Here is a 19,930-nt window from a genome sequence, read left to right on the forward strand (position 1 = left end):
ATCAGGACTCAAGGTGGTTCACACACAAAAAAAAAAGATAATAACATTACCTCTTTTATGCAACTCTCAAAACTAATACAGTTGATATTATTAGAAACCACTCTGTTTCTCCATGATACAAGCAGGATTGTTCTAAAATGAATTCCTATACTGTATTAAAGTTGGATATTGCAGTACAGTATATGCAACCTTACTTAGCAACAGCCGCCGCCAGAGGGAGCCCAAAGATAGAGTGACAGCAAACATTCATTCAAACAAAATCCAGCAAGGGTTAGAGTTGGTGATGAATTATGGAGCTACATAGAATTCCGCCCTATATTTGAGCTTCATTACTGCCAATTTGGAGAAGGGTTTAAGGAGCTTGTGGTTGTCGGAAGAGTCGAGAAAGAGAATCTCAGGACTGTATTGCAGCATATCTATTATTTAGTCGAGGTTCATCCATCAAAGTGAACAGGACACTCCCCCAGCAACTCCATCCAGCATGCCTGCCTTCTTCTTATAACCACTCCTCAGCTATCAGCTTTCTCCTCCTTCCTTTGTGTCCACCTTGTAGAACTCAACAGAGGAGAGGATGGGGGCAAACCTAGTATGAGTTGGCTGTGCCTGGCTATGGCTCTACCTTCTTTTGGCCTGCCAGTTCCAGTTAGCACTAGTCACCACTAGTCACCATATCCTGCCCTTTCTCCAATAAGGCTTTCTCCCACCATTGTTGTTGTTGTTGTTTCAATTTAGATCCTGCTCTTCATCCCAAAGGAGCCCAGGACAGCAGACACAGCAACACCAAAATTTATCTTTACCCTGTGAGTTGGCTTGGACGTTAGCGCAACCTAGGGATTTGTATCCAGGTCTTTCAACACATTCAACCACTATACAGTGGTACCTCAGGTTAAGTACTTAATTCGTTCCGGAGGTCCGTTCTTAACCTGAAACTGTTCTTAACCTGAAGCACCACTTTAGCTAATGGGGCCTCCCGCTGCTGCTGCTGCTGCTGCTGTGCCACCACTCAATTTCCGTTCTCATCCTGAAGCAAAGTTCTTAACCCGAGGTACTATTTCTGAGTTAGCGGAGTCTGTAACCTGAAGCATCTGTAACATGAAGCGTCTGTAACCCAAGGTACCACTGTAGCAGGAATGGACAATCTCCCCCCAACCTGCCCCCATCAAGGAAAATCTGTCAGGGGTTGCATGTTGATTGTGAGCCTGGCTAATAGCCAGAGCCAAAAAAAAAATTATTCCCTCTCCCTACTGACCTCTCTTTCCCCCCACTCTTCTTTTTCCAGGAGGCTGTCAGAGAGGGGACAGTTCACTCTTAACAGAACTGACTACTTGCAGAGGACTTTTGGAATTACGCTGCAGGCCACAAAAATCCCTAGGGCTACAAACTACCTATCCTTGCACTATGCCACCAGACTGCTGTTCTTTGTGCAGAATTGCAGCTTTTAGTCAGTATGTTCCCAAGCAACAATCCATTTGTTGAAAGATATGCACATCTAAGAAAACGTACAACCCAATTCAAAGTGGTATGTGTGCACTGATGTATATGTAAACTGCTGTATGTTCAGCAAGCATCCCATTTAATCCCGGTGGATGGAACCAAACTGCCATTGCAAAGAAATAATATGTGAATAATATGAAATGAATGGCAAAGCTATTCTGAGCAACACAGGTGTGTTTGAACTTATGGATCAGGAACAGATCACTTGACTGAATTGGAAACTTTCTGGATATCAACCATGTTTTCTACAAAATGCACCTGAGATGATTGCTACTTCAGTATCTTGAAAATGACATGCCTACTTGTCAACGGTGAGAAGGAGCTATTTAGCTATTCATCTGAGGTAGTGGGAAGGCATGAGTTAAGTTAGTTTCACCCTTTGTCAGAGGCTCACTCCGAAAACAATAGTCTGTTCTTAAAGCTAATTTTGAGGCCTTTAGCCAGGAGCCACACAATAAATTTGTAAACTCCCCAAAGAGGAGATGTTGCCATTGAAATATGCTATTTTTAAACGATTTGGTCATTTTAATTTCTGCAGTGACTAAGTACCTAGATAGACAAGGAAAAACAATGTTTTCAATAGCTATCCTCATTGGCACCATATGGTTCATTTATTAGGAAAGAAAGAAACCCTCAAGTTTCAGGGTTCTAGGCCAAAATGGGTAAGAGCCCATTGGCACAGAAATCAATCCTAACTCTTTTTTATTATTACTGCCCCAGAGCATCAGGTTATAAACTGCTGTCAGCAGAAGGTTTTGGGTTGGTTACAACATTCTTCAGCGAACTGTTATAGGCCTCAAAGTCAGAGACCATCAGCCAACCAAGAGCAGCAACAATTACCTCAATAGTTCTTCCTGTTGAACCACAGCACGATTGTGATTAAACAATAATTGCAACAGTGACAGCTCAACGGGACTGCTTAGTATTCTAAAAGGTTTCCATAAATGCAGATTAATTGGATAAGGTTGTGAATTAGGAGGCCAGTAATTCAGCCTGTGTATCTTTGGTGCTTGACAGGCTCATGGAATTATTTGCAATGTTTTCAGAAAGCCCCAGGGTCAGCCCAAAGTAGTGTCTTGATTCGCAGCCTTCCAGTACCAAATACGACGCTTATTTGGGCTGATCAAATATGTTAGATATGTAGGAGTCTCATAAATATGTAGCATCAGATCCTCTGGGCATTTTGTTTTATTTATTTCATTTATGTCCCACATAACTTTCCTCTATGGAGCTAAAGGTGGTCACATGGTTCTCCTCATTTAATCCCCACAACAATCCTGTGAGGTAGGTTAGGCTGAGAGGAGTGACTGGCCCAAGGTCACCCAGTGTCAGGCGTCAATGAATCTGATCCCTTCCATGGTGGCAGCCAAGGAGCAGATAAACAAGAAGAGTTCTTACCAAGTAATTTATTCCATAATTCACAGAGAGACACGAAGGAATGCAGACTCCCTAAGATAGTGGCATTGCTCCGAGTAAAGTCCCACCCCCTCCATCTCTCCTATTCTGTGTCACCCCTGTGTTGAGCTTTCTGCCTCTGAGCTTTCTATTCTACTACCCTCAATGCCCACCTAGTCCTGGAAGCACTGGTGGAGGAACGGGGGGGGGCGGGGAGAGCCCACCGCCCCCGGCACCATCAGGGAGGGGGGTACCATCGCGACTGCCCCCCCAGACGTGCGCCGCGCACCCCACCACCATGCCGGGCACCACACCCCCGCCTGCCCTCCGCCCCCAGTGCCAGAGCATGCAGCTTCGCCACTGCCTGGAAGGGGGGGGGGTCAGGAATGCTCTCCAAAGACACTGAGTCTATCCACTGTCTCTCCCCTGGTATTTCTTCTTCCTGCTGTTCCTCTCCCAATATTTCCCAGCTTCTCCCCTCTGCAGCCTCTGAACCTTCTGCAAACCACTGTTTTAAATTTATACTGTCCTCCTGTTCTCAGGAAGGCTCAGGAGAAGGGGGGGCGGCCCCCACCATTCCTCCTCAGTCCAGCACCTGACACCCAGTGAGCTTTATGTTGAGTGGGGATTTGAACCCTGGTCTCCCAGTTCCTAGTCCAACACTTCAACCACTACACCACAATGACTCTCAATCTGAGCCCCAGGTTGTTGTATTTTATCTCTTGCCTTGATCCATGAAACAAACATCTGAAGGTTTGGTGCTTTCTGCCGGTGCAAAATTAGCCCACATGTGTGTCTTTGCTCACTCAGTTGGGCCAAATTCATACATTTCTCACCTGGGGAGACATCCTAGTAAATTAAAGATCTGTACAGCACAATGAATCAATCTCCCAAGGAAAAGACTTTTAAAATTAATAATATGCAGTGCTTTTTTCTTTTAAAAAATGTTTAGGGGTACTCTCATTTTCCTACTCATATTGAAATACTGCCTCTCAATGAGGCCAAACTTAGATTCACAAAATGTTTAGGTGTTTGTGTACCCCTGCGTCCCCCCCAGAAAAAAAGCACTGATAATATGCAAAACACATATGTGCATTCTTCCGTAAAATATATTATAATGAGTTTGGAATTGGGCTGGACATCTTCTTGGGTTCCCTTCCAGCCTTTTTGGTTTTATAGCTGTAAGACTCTAGCCTGCAGGAAAGGGGGACTGCTAAAATAATCAAACCAGTCTGTTTGCTATGTGAATAGCCTGGCCAGGTCCATTAACTATCTGCTTTGTAATGTAAGCTAGGGCAATGAATTGCCACAGAACCAAGCCAGAGATCCTTCTAGAAATTGAGCAGAGGTGGGAGCATGTGTTCCTTCTTCCCGTCCCTGGTTGGAGACGATGTCATTGAGGTATTTCTGTGTGAAGCAGAGCACAATAAACAGCAGTATGCTGATGACACTCAGCTCTATTTCTCCTTTAGATCTGCAGGTGAGGCAGTGGAAGTGCTGGACCAGTGTCTTGCCTCAATAATGGACTGGATGAGAGCCAACAAACTGAAGCTCAATCCAGAGAAGACTGAGGCACTGTTAGTGGGTGGTTCCTCAGACAGATGGCTGGATGGTCGCCTGCTCTGGATGGGGTTACACTGTCCCTGAAGGAGCAGGTTCATAGCTTGGGGGTACTCCTGGATCCTTTGCTGTCACTTGAGGCTCAGGTGGCCTCAGTGGCCCAGAGTGCCTTCCATCAGCTTCGGCTGGTGGCCCAGCTACACCCCTCTCTGGACAGGGATGGCCTAACTACTGTTGTCTATGCTCTGGTAACCTCAAGGTTAGATTACTGCAATGCGTTATACAAAGGGCTGCCTCTGAAGACGGTTCAGAATTTGCAGTCAGTTATTTAAATTGACTGCAATAGCATGGTCTGTATACAGGTTGTTTAAAGTGCAGCCAGTGCAGTTTGACTCAAGGGGAGTCAGAATAATCACTACCTTGCCTTTGGACCTTTTCACCAAGATATGGTAGAGTACTATTGTTCTATATTCAGTAACAAGCCACTGGGCTATTCTACTGTGGATTTAATATCAGTGATAAAGGTGAGACACTTAGGTAAATTGCCCAGATAAACTGCTAACCTGGGCAAACCAGTTCTTCGTTTAATGAATAACTCAGTCAAGGCATAAATTAAGTATATGCTTTGTAACGTAAGCTAGGGCAATGGGTTGCCCCACGGGAATTAAATAGGTAGAGATCCTTCTAGAAAGTGAGCAGAAGAAAGTGTGCCTCCCACCCCCATCAACAGTGAGTTTTTCCTGGGGGTACTCATGGGTACACAGTACTGGCACCTTTTTTTTCTAGAAGAAAAGCACTGCCCACACCCTTAGCTGTATGTGATGTCCGCAGGGTGTTTTTGAGAAGACCATTCCATCTCAAAACTGGGCCTGGCTTCCTTTCTGTGTATAAGAACCTAAGAGCTGGATGAGGCCCATCTAATACAGCAGCCTGTTCTCACAATGGCCAGGCAGATGCCCAGGACTTGAATGCAAAAGCAGTCTGCTATATGAATCCAGTTCTATGGCATTAGGGAGAGGAATTCCCCTAGAATCCTAATAGGAATCTGTTAGACTATTCATGTTGTGAGCCTTCCATCTTGTGCACAGCTTGTATATATGTTGTAAGCAATGGCATCGGTTTCTCCAGAGATTCCAAGGAACCTGGGACCCCTGAAGTCTCCCACTACTTGGTGATTGGGGTGTGCAATATAAATAGAGTCATACACACACACACTACATGCAAACATCTCACAGCATTCTAATATCTGGCTGAAGAATGGGTTGACTTGTCTCCTTTGTAGCTCTGTTGAGCAGACTGGGAAGCTATCCCCATTCAACTCACAGTGCAATGAGCCCATTGCTATGCTCTGGAACAGTATTTACTTTTACTCAATACTGCACATGATCTTCTTGCTTTATCACATAACATCAACTCTGAGCTACAGGTTCTTTGGGGGCGGGGAATGTACACACGTTTCAAGTGTGTTCTCAAAATGTCAAGTGTGTGCACTCCTAAGATAAGGACTGACTCAAGACAACTGTCAAGGGTTTGTTGATGTGTGAGTGCCCCTCAACTAACCACTTCCATAGGATTACAGAGTTTGCATGACTTCAGGGTTTGCCAATGCATTTAGAATTCTGATTTGCCTACAGAGCTTGGCATTGCCTTCCAACGAGTCTGTTTAATCCTTCCCATGTTAACTAGCCCCAGCTGTTCTTGCTGGCTCACGAGTTATTCTTTCTGAACTTGGGGTCCTCCTACAAAGAGCTGGACCATCCCTGGAAGACAATTTGCAAATTATCATTTATCATCTCTCTGTCCAAGAAAGTGTAACTGTTGATAAGTATCAGACTGCTTTTCAAATGGCACATGTTCTTGCTCTCTGCTCTGAAAGAGGGTGGGTGGTGAAACAAACATTATTTTATAAGAGTATCCTAATCAACAGGCATAGTAAAGTGCAGTGGTTAGACCTAAACCCTAGCACTTCAAAAGGTCCATCACAGCAATTATTATGCGGATAGGTTTGGTGCTAGGGGAAACCCTGTGGGAAAGAGATCTCTTGTAAGTTTAGAGGTTTAAAATGTAGAACTTTCTTTTAGGTTTTAGTAGAACTTTCCTTTAGAAAGAAATCTATCCCTCTTCCGACAAATTTTGAGGTATTGATTATTCATTTTATGGCATTTCTTACCCACCCTTCACTGTAAGGTCCCAATGCAGATTAAAAAATATATAATATACTAATAGAAAAGCAGATCAATCCAAAACAAGGAAAGCCATTCCAGTCAGAGGAGAACAAATTGCATTCAATAGAAGAGTTGAGTCCCATAAGGCAAAATACCTTGGTCAAAGGCCAGGGTAAAGAGGTGTGTCTTCAGCATTTTGTGAAAGCTGTACAGTGAAGATGCTGGTCACACCTCTGTGGGGAGAGAATTCCACAGTTTAGGGTCTGCCACAGAATAAGCCCTCTCCTGGACTGCCACTCCCTGCACTTCAGAACGTATAGCTTATATGGATGCAGATATGCAGCCTAATTCACCCCCTGTGTAACTGTCCAAGGGCACGGTCTAAAGCTCTTGGATATCTCTGCATGACTAGTGCTGGACTGGAGCCCTAAACTTTGCACAGATGTACTTCATAAACCAAAGTTTGCAAAATTTGAGATCTAAGACATATGCACAACACATGCAAATGACCTATTTCCAGAAGCAAGCAAGCATATAAACTGTTACTGTGCTCCACACAAGCCCTTGTATGCGTTATGGAAAGCACTGTGCATATTAAAAGCTGCAGACTTTCTGTAATACCATGTTCACATGCAAACGTTTGCCTTTGGAGATAATCTACAATTCAAAGATGAAAAATGAGCACAGAAAATATTCGCTTCCATGCTTCTGAATAGGATTCTTCTGACTGTAAAACTGGGGTTGGAAACCTGTGGTCTCCAGATGTAGTTGGACTTCAACTCCTATGAGCCCCAGCCAGCACAGCTAATGGTGAGGGATGGTGGGCGTTGGGACTCCAGCAACATCTGGGAGCCCACGGATTGCCCATCCTTCCTGTAAAACAACTCAAGTAGTTACCTTGTGGGGCAATATTGGGGGGGGGGGGCATAAGAATATAAGAAGAGCTTGCTGGATCACGACAGTGGCCCATCTAGTCAAGCATCCTATTCTCACAGTGAACAACCAGATGCCTATGGGACACCCACAAGCAAAACCTAGGGATCGTTCACACTTCTGCTTATCCCACCATTTCCCCCCAGGGAAACCCACTCTTTAACACTGAATCAGAACAAACCTCAGATGGGTTTTCCCTGAACTGACATTTGCTCCAATTCAGCAATGAAGAGAGGGTTTTCCCAATGAAAGGAGTGAGGCAAATAGAAAGCCTCTTGGACCTCTGTCTAGAAAGCATGGGACAAGCGGAAAGCCAATCAGATCCATACCTTCTAGGCACAGGACAAGTGAATTTTGGACAACCCCCTAAAACACAGCAGCATGCTCCCATCCAGCAGTTTCCAGCAACTGATATTTAAAAGTACTGTATACTGCTTCTAACAGTGGAAGTAGAACATAAATATCAGGGTTAGCAATCATTGATGGCCTTATCATCCGTGGATTTGGCCACTATGAAGCAATTCTTTGTCAGAAGAACACATACCTTGAAATGTTCCAGATGGTCCCAAGAAGCAACGCTCAGCAGCAAATGTTGTGCTTCCTCATCTGCTGTGGTGCTGCAAAAGGTTTTGGGGCACACCAAATGACCCATGTGGTATATCTGTTTGAGGTGACAAAAATTGTTGGGGTACCCCCATTTCTGAAACTGACAGTGAAAGTGCTTTAGAAAGAAAAGTTCAATCTTCTCAAGACATGGGACTATTTTTGAAGTAGGGGAAATACTTTCTCATTCAGCAAATTGCAAATTCCATCTGATCTAATTGGTTCCGAAAATGGTGGACAACCAAGGCAAAAACTTTGCACACAGAGATTTTTGGTAGATCTGTGTTTGAAAGGGCTCCATACCATAATCAGGCTCAGAAAAGTTGCCTAATTACCACATTTAATCATTTACAATTAATTATACCTTGTATAGTGAATTAAAGAAGGATGGAAGATGTTGTGTGGCTTCTATCATTATGCTCCGTCAGGGTCACGGTAAGAACTGAGCTCATTTTTGGCATCCTTTCAAAAAGTCCTCCAAAATGGCAGTTTGCGCGTGCAGATTTTATATGTACAAATGTATACAGTATAGCATTGTCTTCTTTCGGAAAATTCACTTTACTTTTTAGCACCCTTTTACTTTTTGATGTTAATTCTGTGCTTTTCTGAAGAGCAGTCCAATTCCCAGAGCAGACCATTTTCTGCACATGGCGTGAGCTTTTCCGGCAATGCAAATCGCTTGTGACTTGCACTCAATTTAGTTTCCTGGCTGGATCTTGCTCAATATCTAAGGGAATTATAATTTTAGATGAGGATCGTTGGAGCTGTCTGTGCGTTTATATAGAAGCGTCCAAAATAAATTCTCAGGAATAGTAAATAAACAATGTCACAGAATCCCTGTTTTTCAATTGCCACTAATATAGACTCCATTTGGCAATTTGGATTGAAACAGGACTCCTCAGGTTGAGTTTCATTTATAAGCATTTTGTCTTTGTTGTATTCATAAAAATCCATTGCCCTTCTATTTTTCTATGCCTTTTCCCATAACGATAAACAAATAATTAACAAATCTGTTTTATTAGCAGAAAAGAAGTAATCTGAGCTGATGATTTACTGGACATCCTTCCCATCTGGGGAGAGTCTAAATAAATGGATTATAAGCCATCCTATGTTGGGGAGGGAAATGTTCTCAATAATCACTGCAGTTGATGGGATTTTTTCCACAAAACAATAACTTCATCCTGCTGGCCCAGTCCTCAAGAGTGCCATTTAGTTGGGATGTTGCTCTGCCATGCAAATTTGCTTCAGAAATGCCAGCATCACTGGCCATTACCCTCCACCCCACAAAAAAAAAAAAAATTACCTTACACAATGTTCTGGATTAGTGCTGTGTTGAACATTTCTCCTGCTTTTTAAAAAAACAAACAATCCATTATCCATCAGTCTATGAGAAAGGAACTTACATTTGAAAATTACAAAGGGGGTGTGTAAATTTCTGCAAAAATCTTGCCCACGGGATGAAGGATTTCTGTAGCGCTCACCTTAGTTTCAAGATGGCTAAGGGGTGTTTATGATTGCATTTCCTTTCATTCTGTATTCTGGAATTGGTGGGGAAGATCTGCCATAACCTCTACATTCAGGGAAGAGATAGTATTTGAGAAAACTCATAAATACATGAATTTAGCAAGGGCTGGAAATAATACCAGCTAGCTTCCTCATGAGGTTAGCCTGGCAACAGCTCACTTGAAGAAACCAAAAGCTGATATGCCCTGGTTTGTCTGATAATGGCAGTGCTTTTGTTCTTGGGGTACTCGAGGGTACACAGTTCCGGCATCTTTCTATCTAGAAGAAAAGCACTTGATCAAAGTGCATCACTTACTATAACAACTTCATGGTGAGTACCGGCACCTTTTTGTCTAGAAGAGAAGCACTGGATAATGGTAAGCCACTGGAAAGACATCAGACTCTCTGCCCAGTAGATTTTGGAGTAGGATTACCATTGGCAACAAGGGGGGAAATGCCTCTGGCAATGGGCTACAGACAATTAGACTGACAGGGTACTGGAGGTGGAAGGGGAGGAGTTGTTTTCTTCAAGTGTTGCTGGGAAGGAGGAAGTGGGCAGAACTCCATGTGGGAACTGAAGGGCAGCAGTCATGCTGGCTGGCTGTAGCAGGCTGTTACAGAGAGACACAGGGCTGGCACTCAGGATGCCCCTGAATCCAATGCTACACTGCTGGGTACAACATGCAACTCTTGAGATGCAGATGCTGTGAAGTCTCTCTCCATAAAAACTCAGGTTAAATATGTGTGAACAAAGCAATAATATAAAGAAGCTAGTGTCCATTGTGCCTCATTTTTCCCCAAGGAAACACAAACACCAGTTAAGTACCAAGCTCCCTTGAATCTTATTACTGCTCAGCAGAGATTGAGGGGTGGGTGGGCAGAAACACTATACTCTCTAAAGTGGTCTGCACTCTGCAGACTTCCTATGTGCCTGTGTTGCCAGGAATAATAATAATAATAATAATAATAATAATAATAATAATAATAATAATAATAATAATAATTTATTATTTGTACCCCGCCCATCTGGCTGGGTTTCCCCAGCCACTCTGGGCGGCTTCCATAGAAACAAAAAATACAGTAAAATATCACAGATTAAAAACTTCCCTGAACAGGGCTGCCTTAAGATGTCTTCTAAATGTCAGGTAGTTATTTATCGAAAAAAGTCATGGCATCTCCAGCTGGGCTTTCTGGTAAGCCCAGTAACGGAAACTGACTGCTGTGTGTTCATTGTTTTTGTTTTTAGGTGGTATTTTTATTGACCATCTTTGCTAGGGCGGATGGGAAACATATTTTAGCAACATCTGGAGGGCCAAAGGTTCTACATTCCTGAACCCTATCTTCCTAGATACATAAAAATGTAAGGCTGTCATCACGCAGCCCCCATTAGATTTGTAGTGCCACATCACAATCCTGGATTTGCATGAAGAAAAACCCAAGAGGCCAAGAAAAATAAGCTTCATGGTTACATGGAGTGGGAAGGGTATCAATGTAGGGTTTGTGGAGGTGAGGGCTATTAATTGCTATTAGCCATTATGGCTATTCTCGGCTTCCACAACTGGAGGCAGAAATGCTTGCAAAATCCAGTAACTGGATACTACAAGAGGAGAGAGTGCTTTTGTGCTTGAATCCCCTGCTTGCGGTTTCCCCACAGGCTTCTAGTTGGCAACTGTGAAACCAAGATGGTGGACCATGGCCCACTTGCTTGATCTCACAAGCCCTTCTTGTGTTTTTATGGTCTTAATGTTGGGGAAATGGCAGCTGGGTTGGCAAGCAAATGAGTTGGGACACCACCTAGTATATCTATATAAAAAAACCAACAGTGGCAATTGGGCAATGAAGCCTCTCGTGTACAAAGAATACTCTCCTGCATTGCATGAAATGAATTCAAAACAGGGGGTGCAAACCAGATGTACTGCTAAATGTATCCCTTGGGATTGTGTCAGGTTTTTGTTTTGTTAAAAGTCTTTTGTTTGTTTTGTTAGCTGTTAAGTACTCCATGCTGAAACTTTTGCTGAAACTTTAGCAATGCGCCATTATTTATTTTGATATTCTTCTCACAAGCATTTCCTGGAAGTTTTGAGTGGATCTCTCTACAAAGAAATCAAGGCCCTTCTCCCTGTGCATGACTACTGCTAGTACAAAGTTTAAAAAAAGCTATAAACTACAGGATTTTTCTTGACAGCTGAAATCTCCCATTTATAGAGATTAGAGGTCTAGGGAAAAAAGCTAAAGTAAACTGTAGCGTTCTGCTGTCTTAAAACACACAAAACACAAAATTTATGATGCTGTTCTGGAGACAATCCTAAACATACTCCACAAACTCTTTATAAAAGGAGTCATTTTCCCAAAGAAATAACTCTGTGTTCCAAAAGTTTGGTTCAGTACACGATGCCCATGTTCAAAGCTTAAATGAGTTAAAAGCATCACAGTTCTATGCTTACCATGCAATCCCCATTTTTAAAAGAGACTATTATGTGGCTCTTGATGAATTACAAACAACTGGGCTGCTTTTAAAGGATGCTTTTTTCATGTGATGCTGTACTTTATGGTATAAATACCATCACCAGTCACATTCAGGCTCGTTGTAAGCAAATTCAGAAGGGGGGGGGGAGGAAACGAAATTGCGTGAACATGCTCCAGATCTGATTATGGAAGCAGGAGATGTTCTGTGTCTCACTGAATGTTTTGCCATCACTGAAAATTGATTCATTAGGGATGTTGGTGGCTTTGACAATTCCCCCAAAGACAGCAGTCTGTCTGTCTGTCTGTCTGTCTCTCTCTCTCTCTCTCTCTCTCTCTCTCTCTCTCTCTCACACACACACACACACACACAAACACACAGAACTACATATTGTGTCCTTTTTCTTTAACTTTTAACAAAAAGGAAGACATGTTATGGCTTTGTCCTTAAATGTTAACCTACAAGAGGGGTGAAAGTGACATGAAACAGCCCAGAATGACATGGCACAGGCAGGTAGAAAGTTTTGGTTCTTTAACATCTCTTTTCATTTTAGTTGTTATACTCCAATGATGCTGTGGGGGGAGGGGGAATTTGTAGAAACCACTTGAATTCAGCATGGCTGGATAAGAGTCACATCCATTACTCTGCCCACTTTTGCACCTGACCCCACACCTATCACTGGCACGGTGCCCCTGGAAAGTTTCCCACATCAGGATGTGGCCCTCCAGCTCAAAACAATTCCCCACATCTGGATTAAGTGATTGATTTGTGGGCTGACAGCATCCCCAAATAGCTTTCAAGTGACAGGCACACCAATTCAGTACACTTGACACCCGCAAAGCTTGCCTGATGTGATATGAGCCTCATGGAGAACAATGGGAGGACTTCCAAGAGTTGGAACTGGATGCCCTGGGGGAGAGCCCTGGAAGATTAGGAGAGCCAAGAGCGGGACCCCAAAACAGCCCTATTTAAGAACTATTTGGTTTACGAACTCCACAAAACTGGAACTTTACCTTGGTCTAAGAACATAATCCAAATGGTGGAAGGGCACCGGCGACGGGAGGCCTCATTAGGGAAAGTGTGCCTCGATTTAAGAATGGTTTCAGTTTAAGAACAGATTTCCAGAAGGGAATAAATTTGTAAACTGAGGTACATGTCTGAGCCGAAGGAGGTGAACAGTTTAACTAGAGAGTAAGGAGCTAAATACAGAGGAGGTTTGACAGTGAAGCAGTGCCAGATTTACGTATAAGCTAAATAAACTATAGCTTAGGGCCCCACTTTCTTGGGGGGCCCCAAAAAATTTAAAGGGGGAAAAAACTTTGATAAAATGCATATTTTGTTATGTGCAAAAGGCTTTAGATAGCTATTAGGTCCATAAATTACCATATAGCATATAGGTAAAGGGACCCCTGACCATTAGGTCCAGTCATGACTGACTCTGGGGTTGCAGCGCTCATCTTGCTTTACTGGCCGAAGGAGCCGGTGTACAGCTTCTGGGTCATGTGGCCAGCATGACTAAGCCACTTCTAGCAAACCAGAGCAGCGCACAGAAGCACCGTTTACCTTCCCACCGGAACGGTACCTATTTATCTACTTACACTTTGACATGCTTTCAAACTGCTAGGATGGCAAGAGCAGGGACCGAGCAACAGGAGCTCACCCCGTGGCAGGGATTTGAACCGCCGACCTTCTGATCGGCAAGCCCTAGGCTCGGTGGGTTAGACCACAGCGCCACCTGCATCCCATATAGCATATATTCAACACAAAAAGCAGTAACAATTTGTTGTTGACAAAGGACAACTGGACATATAAAGGGCCCCATTAGCTTCAGTAGCTTAGGGCCTCATCAAACCTAAATCCGGCCCTGCAGTGAAGGGTTCTGCTCCTGCAATATCAGATGCCTCTAGCCAAGCACCTACTAGAGTGGAGATACTGTCACTTTCCCTGGCATTGAGGAGCCTACCCTTTTGGGGGAGGCAACAAAGTAAGTTGAATACTGAGTCAGTTCCAACCCCACCTCCATCACCCAAGGCATGGTGATGCCAACACCAGTGCAGAAAAAAACCTCAGAGATTCAGCCCACTCCCAAAAGTGCCTGTTTGCTTGCCTAGTCCAGAGACTCTACCCATTTGCCATATTAAGAGCTGTCTCCTGCCCACTCTTCAAAAGGAAGCAGGGCAAGGGAGCATGTTGCTGTTGGATCAATATCTTAGCTTGCACTTAGCCATGAAATTCACTTGCTGTCCCCACCTTTATGCTTCTAAACGATATTGCACTCTTATTGTTACTATGAATTTGCCACCCTGCAGCTAAGATGGGAAGTGACTAGTCCACAAGAATTTTTCAAATGACCTTCAGTTGTGGAACAAAGATGGCTGTAGGAGCAGGGAAAGAAACTTTATGGCTAGCTGGAGAGGTAGTAGCCAAAGGTTAAAACCCTGTTGCTGTTGAGATAAAGGACACAAGTTACTCTTATTTCCTCTCTTTTTTCCTATTGCTTGTTATTGTTTGTGACTGGAAGATGGCTCAGGCCTGACCAACCTGTATATATGTTCTTGATAAATTAATGTACTCTTTTAATGAATTGCCTTGATCTGACCTGCCACAAGCAGGCACTTCTATATGCCTTTATGAAGATGTGCTGTATTGCTTTGGTGATTCCCTAGCCACTTCCCTGTATCTATTTTCAAAACACGAGGAGAAAGTAACATCAGCAGCTTCTTTTAAAAAGGTCCCCAAATTCTGCGAAGCTTTCCGGCAAATGTAGGCTTGGAAAACACTGCCATCTGGTGGTATTTTGTTTTTGTTTTTCAGAGAAGACAGTAAAGGTCACAATAAGTGAAATGACATTGTACACCCAAGGAATTAACTTTCACCGTTCAGAAGAGTGAACACCTTAACACAGAAGGAAATTGACTCTGGACAGATTTAGAAAGCATGAGAGAGGGTGCATGAAGTGTCCACTTTCACTACTGATAGTCAAATAGTAGATTTGCCATAGCAGATAATATTTGAATGTTGCATTTCAGAATCACATCAATACGATGTGCCATTGTGGCTGTCCAGTTCCAGAGTTTCTGCTATGCATATGTATAGCAGAATGTTACAATACAGTAAGTGCTGATTCACTGCAGTATTTTAGCAAGAATGTTAAAGCAAAATTTCAGTCATTCATAAGGGCTTTTCTCCGGAAGTTAGGTCCATTGAAAATAACTAAGGTTACTTCCAACTAAAGCCAGTTAGCACTGGAGGGGAAAGATGCTACATATAAACAGTGTTGTGTGGTCAAATTAAACTATGTTTCTGCAAACAGAGCATATCCAGTTCATCAGTTTTGCCAAAATAACTGGGTCATGGAGTTAAATTATATTCATCTGTTTCTTACTGCCTCCAAATGTTTCCCAAATAAAAAAAATGAAAAGAGTGTTTCTCATTATTGCGACTGAGCAGAGACTCAGAATATATTGTTAAATCATTATTTCTATGAAATAGTAACCAGAAATTTCAGCAAGTGAATTGCCATTTCGGTGTTGACAGTAATTATAAATTGGCAGGGTGGTACCTCCCTGATTACATCTGGTACCTTGTGAGTTGATCATCAGGTTCCATAACAACTGTTACAGAGACAATGGCCCATTCAAATTAATGGGTATAGGCACTCAAGAATTTAACACTCCAATCCTATTGAATTTTAGGCAACAAATGTTTATGCAAGAAACAAGAGTTTCTCTGTGTTTGATATTTGGCTGGAATTTAGTTCCATCTGGGATTTAGTCCCGTCAAAACTAATTTCTTAATGCCTTTAGATGAGGTTAGGAGGGTTCAAAAAGTTCCGAGGAAAGGCATGATGCCAATAAATTTGGCATTTGAAAGAAAGAGGAAAATGCTAGATTATTGGAGAGTTCCTTTAGAACGGTTTGGAGATGTGATTGGTGAAGGGACTGCTCATGTAAAACTAAGTCCTGCCCTTTTGCAGGCGTTGAAGAGTATCAATAATATTTGTTATTGTTTTGGCCCATTTTCATATACAGTGGTACCTCGGGTTAAGTACTTAATTCGTTCTTGAGGTCCGTACTTAACCTGAAACTGTTCTTAACCTGAAGCACCACTTTAGCTAATGGGGCCTCCTGCTGCCGCCGCACCGCCGGAGCACGATTTCTGTTCTCATCCTGAAGCAAAGTTCTTAACCCGAGGTAATATTTCTGGGTTAGCAGAGTCTGTAACCTGAAGTGTATGTAACATGAAGGGTATGTAACCCGGGGTACCTCTGTATGACTATTAGAAATGCTTGCCAGTTATTGGTACAATGTGAAGCAATAGGCATTGTTGTGCCTTGAACCACTGTCCACAACACAAAACTTCATTTGAGACTTCATTTGAAACTTTGGTCATTTGGTAAGGAGGATGGTGGAGATGGATTCTTCATAGAATTGTAGAGTTGGAAAGGGCCATGAGGGGTATCTGGTCCAGTTCCTTACAATGCAGGAATCCTCTGCCCAATGAGGGGCTCAAACCCACAACCCTCAAATTAAGAGTCTTGTGCTCTACTGACTGAGCTATCATCTAGATAAGTATGTAACCTAGCATGTGGTGCCTATGTGCCCCTCCACACTGAGATTACATTGGAAAGCAGCTTCCCATTGTAACCAATAGAAGGCTTTTCTCAAGCCTAATTGCAGGACAGTGGTGGGTTGAGGGACTCACAGATGAGAATGATTAACTCTCCCTTCTGCAGCTGTGACTGCCACTCCCACTGCCAAAAATAATCCTCCGGTCGCTGCATTAGGCTTCCAAAAAGCCTTTTACTGTAGCCAAAAGAAGGCTAAGGTAAAGGTACCCCTGCCCGTACAGGCCAGTCTTGACAGACTCTAGGGTTGTGCGCCCATCTCACTCAAAGAGGCCAAGGGCCAGAGCTGTCCGAAGACACTTCCGGGTCACGTGGCCAGCGTGACATTGCTGCTCTGGCGAGCCAGAGCCGCACACGGAAACGCCGTTTACCTTCCCGCTAGTAAGCGGTCCCTATCTATCTACTTGCACCCAGGGGTGCTTTCGAACTGCTAGGTTGGCAGGCGCTGGGACCGAACAGCGGGAGCGCACCCCGCCGCGGGGATTCGAACCGCCGACCTTTCGATCGGCAAGCCCTAGGCACTGAGGCTTTAACCCACAGCGCCACCCGCGTCCCTAAAAGAAGGCTACCTCATGCCTAATTGCAATGGGGGAGAGGCTATTTTGGAGATAGTAATGGCTGCAGTGCTTGTGCAGTACCCATGTCAGTTTCTCCAGATTGTAAATGGGCTCCAAAAAGGTTGGCAACTCTTGCATTATATGCTGACTTGGCTGAAAACCAGTATGGTCTTGTGTGTCAGCTCTTGTATCCATGGCCAACACTGGCAGTTTCCCACAGCTGTTACATGATAATGGTGATGTTGATTATGATGATGATGTCAGGTCCCAGAGAAGGTTACAACAATTTAAAATACTGTATTAAATGTTTAAAAGTTTGCAAAGAATACAATCACCAAAAAATAGGGAAGGTCCTAAAACTACACAAGTAAACCTCAAGCACTCACAGAACAGGCTGCCCAGTTGGAAAGGCTGGGGTGCTCTCTCCTAAGTAAACCTGATCAGAAGCCCTGGTATATAGAGGGCCAAGAAATACAGGACCTTGAACAGCTCTAAGTGAGCCCTGCTGGCTGAAACGCTATCCTACTAAGGTAGATGTAGAAAGATGTCACAGCAGTGAGATGAAGCCAATTGGAGCCTTATGCGGACTGACAAAACCTGTGGCATGGTTGCCTCTGCCCTTCTAGAGGAACCACATGGGTTGTTAAAGGATGCCTAGTACTAGAATTTGTGCTTCAGTATTGTACGTGTGTGTGCCATATTGCTTTAGAACTGTGTATTAATAAAGCATTAAAAATATGTCCTGAGTCTTTCTTGGGTCAAAAATTAGAGGGCTTCGTGCTCTTGGGCTGCCTAAAAAGAAGAAGACACTGTGTTGGGTAACACACACACTGCAAGGTCCCAGGGTCAGGAGCCATGACACTGCTCATCGATGGAAAGAGAACGCTATACCCAGCCTATCTCAAGCCTTTGCTTTCTGCTGCTTCAGTTTCTGTGTGCCTACAGTACAAGAAGACAAACAGTGGTCTGCCAGCAAGGACTCTTTCAGAACCCCCAAAGGATGTCACTTGACAGTGACAATCCAGCCAAACTGCAGCCCGCCCACCTAGAATGGAATAGGATATATGCCCAGCTAGCCCAAAATGAAATAAACAGCTGTCAGGAGTGGGATTTTTAAAATACACTAGCTAAATCCTATCTCCTTTTCTGATTCTAATCATTAGTGTATTCAATTGGAAAATGTTGGGATGGGATCCAAAGTTTTCTCTGTAAACTTAGTCAGATATTGCCATGCCTGCACTGCGACTTATCAGATTTCCCTTTCCAATTGCAGCTCCCTCGGCAGCTCTTTGTCAGCCATGTGCTTGTGTCCTGCTTGCAGATTTACCAAAGGCATCTGGCTGGCCATTGTGAGACTAGCATGCTGAACAACATGGGCCATTGGCATGATCAGCAGGTTTGTCTAGGATGAGAAGCTCCAAAAAGCAGAGCATATGTAGGAAAGTCAGGTTTGATGAGTTGAAGAAACAGTTGACTAAAGTGGTAGGGTTGGGTGTGTGAAACCTAAGTTAGGGTTACCAGGCATCCCCAGTTCCCGGGAACAGTCCCCGGATTTGCAAATCTGTCCCCGGACAAATTCCGTCCCTGGAATGTCCTCAGATTTTGCAAATCTGTCCCCGGAAAACGTGGCAGCCTCAGCAGCCCGGAGCCAGCCTGGTAGTGCAGTTGGCTCTGGCTGGCTTCAGGAGCTGCTTGCTGCTTGCTGCCATGGTGCCCGCCATTTTTCCTCACCCGAAGTCCCCATATGATGTGTTGCACTCAAGACACATCATATGGGGACTTCCAGGAGGCAAACAGGTGGGCATCATGGCAGTGAGCAGCAAGCAGTTCCTGAAGCCAGCCAGAGCCAACTGCGCTACCAGGCTGGCTCCAGGCTGCTGACTGCCACTGCTGAAGGGGAACCGGGGACATCCAGCAGTACAGATCTCCTGCTGCCTTCCCCCTTTGTTTTACTGATCAGGGGAGGCTTGGGAGTTGCAGGGAGGTGGCCATTGCCCAGTTTTTTAAAAACTCTGCGCATTTATGTTTCACAGGGTGTGAAAGAAGGGCTTTGCACCTTTATACAATATGCATGTGTGCTTGGGCCCAGGGTCTTTTCCCTCACCATCCCCATTACTGACTCCCTGTTGCAGTGGCGTAGCGTGGGTTGTCAGCACCCGGAGCAAGGCAAGTAATTTGCGCCCCCTAACCCGTGGATTTGCGCCCCCTAACCCGTGGATTTGCGCCCCCTAACCCTAACCCCCAGATGTTGTGCCCGGTGCGGCCGGCCCCCCCTGCACCCCCCACGCTACGCCACTGCCCTGTTGCTACTCAGCTTCAAAAAAAAAAAAAGTGTCCCCAGATTCGTTGAAAAAGATCTGGTAACCATAACCTAAGTTCACCTATGAAATCTGTAGGTAGCTTTGGGAAAGTTGCAATCTCTCCACCTAAGCTGTCTCATAAGGTTGTTATGAGGCTACTGTTATATTTGGGGATAATTCCCATATCGAAATTGGGGATATTTACTTCTGGAGGTTATAAAAGCCCTTGGAAGGAGTGTGGATGCCTAATAAAACAAATATATGGTGTCATGCCTTAACAATGCCCTTTGTTAGAGCAAAGATTAGTGCACCTGAACATGCAGTACTGA

Source organism: Podarcis tiliguerta (assembly GCF_965153285.1).
Source record: "Podarcis tiliguerta genome assembly, chromosome: 7".
Taxonomy (NCBI): Eukaryota; Metazoa; Chordata; class Lepidosauria; order Squamata; family Lacertidae; genus Podarcis; species Podarcis tiliguerta.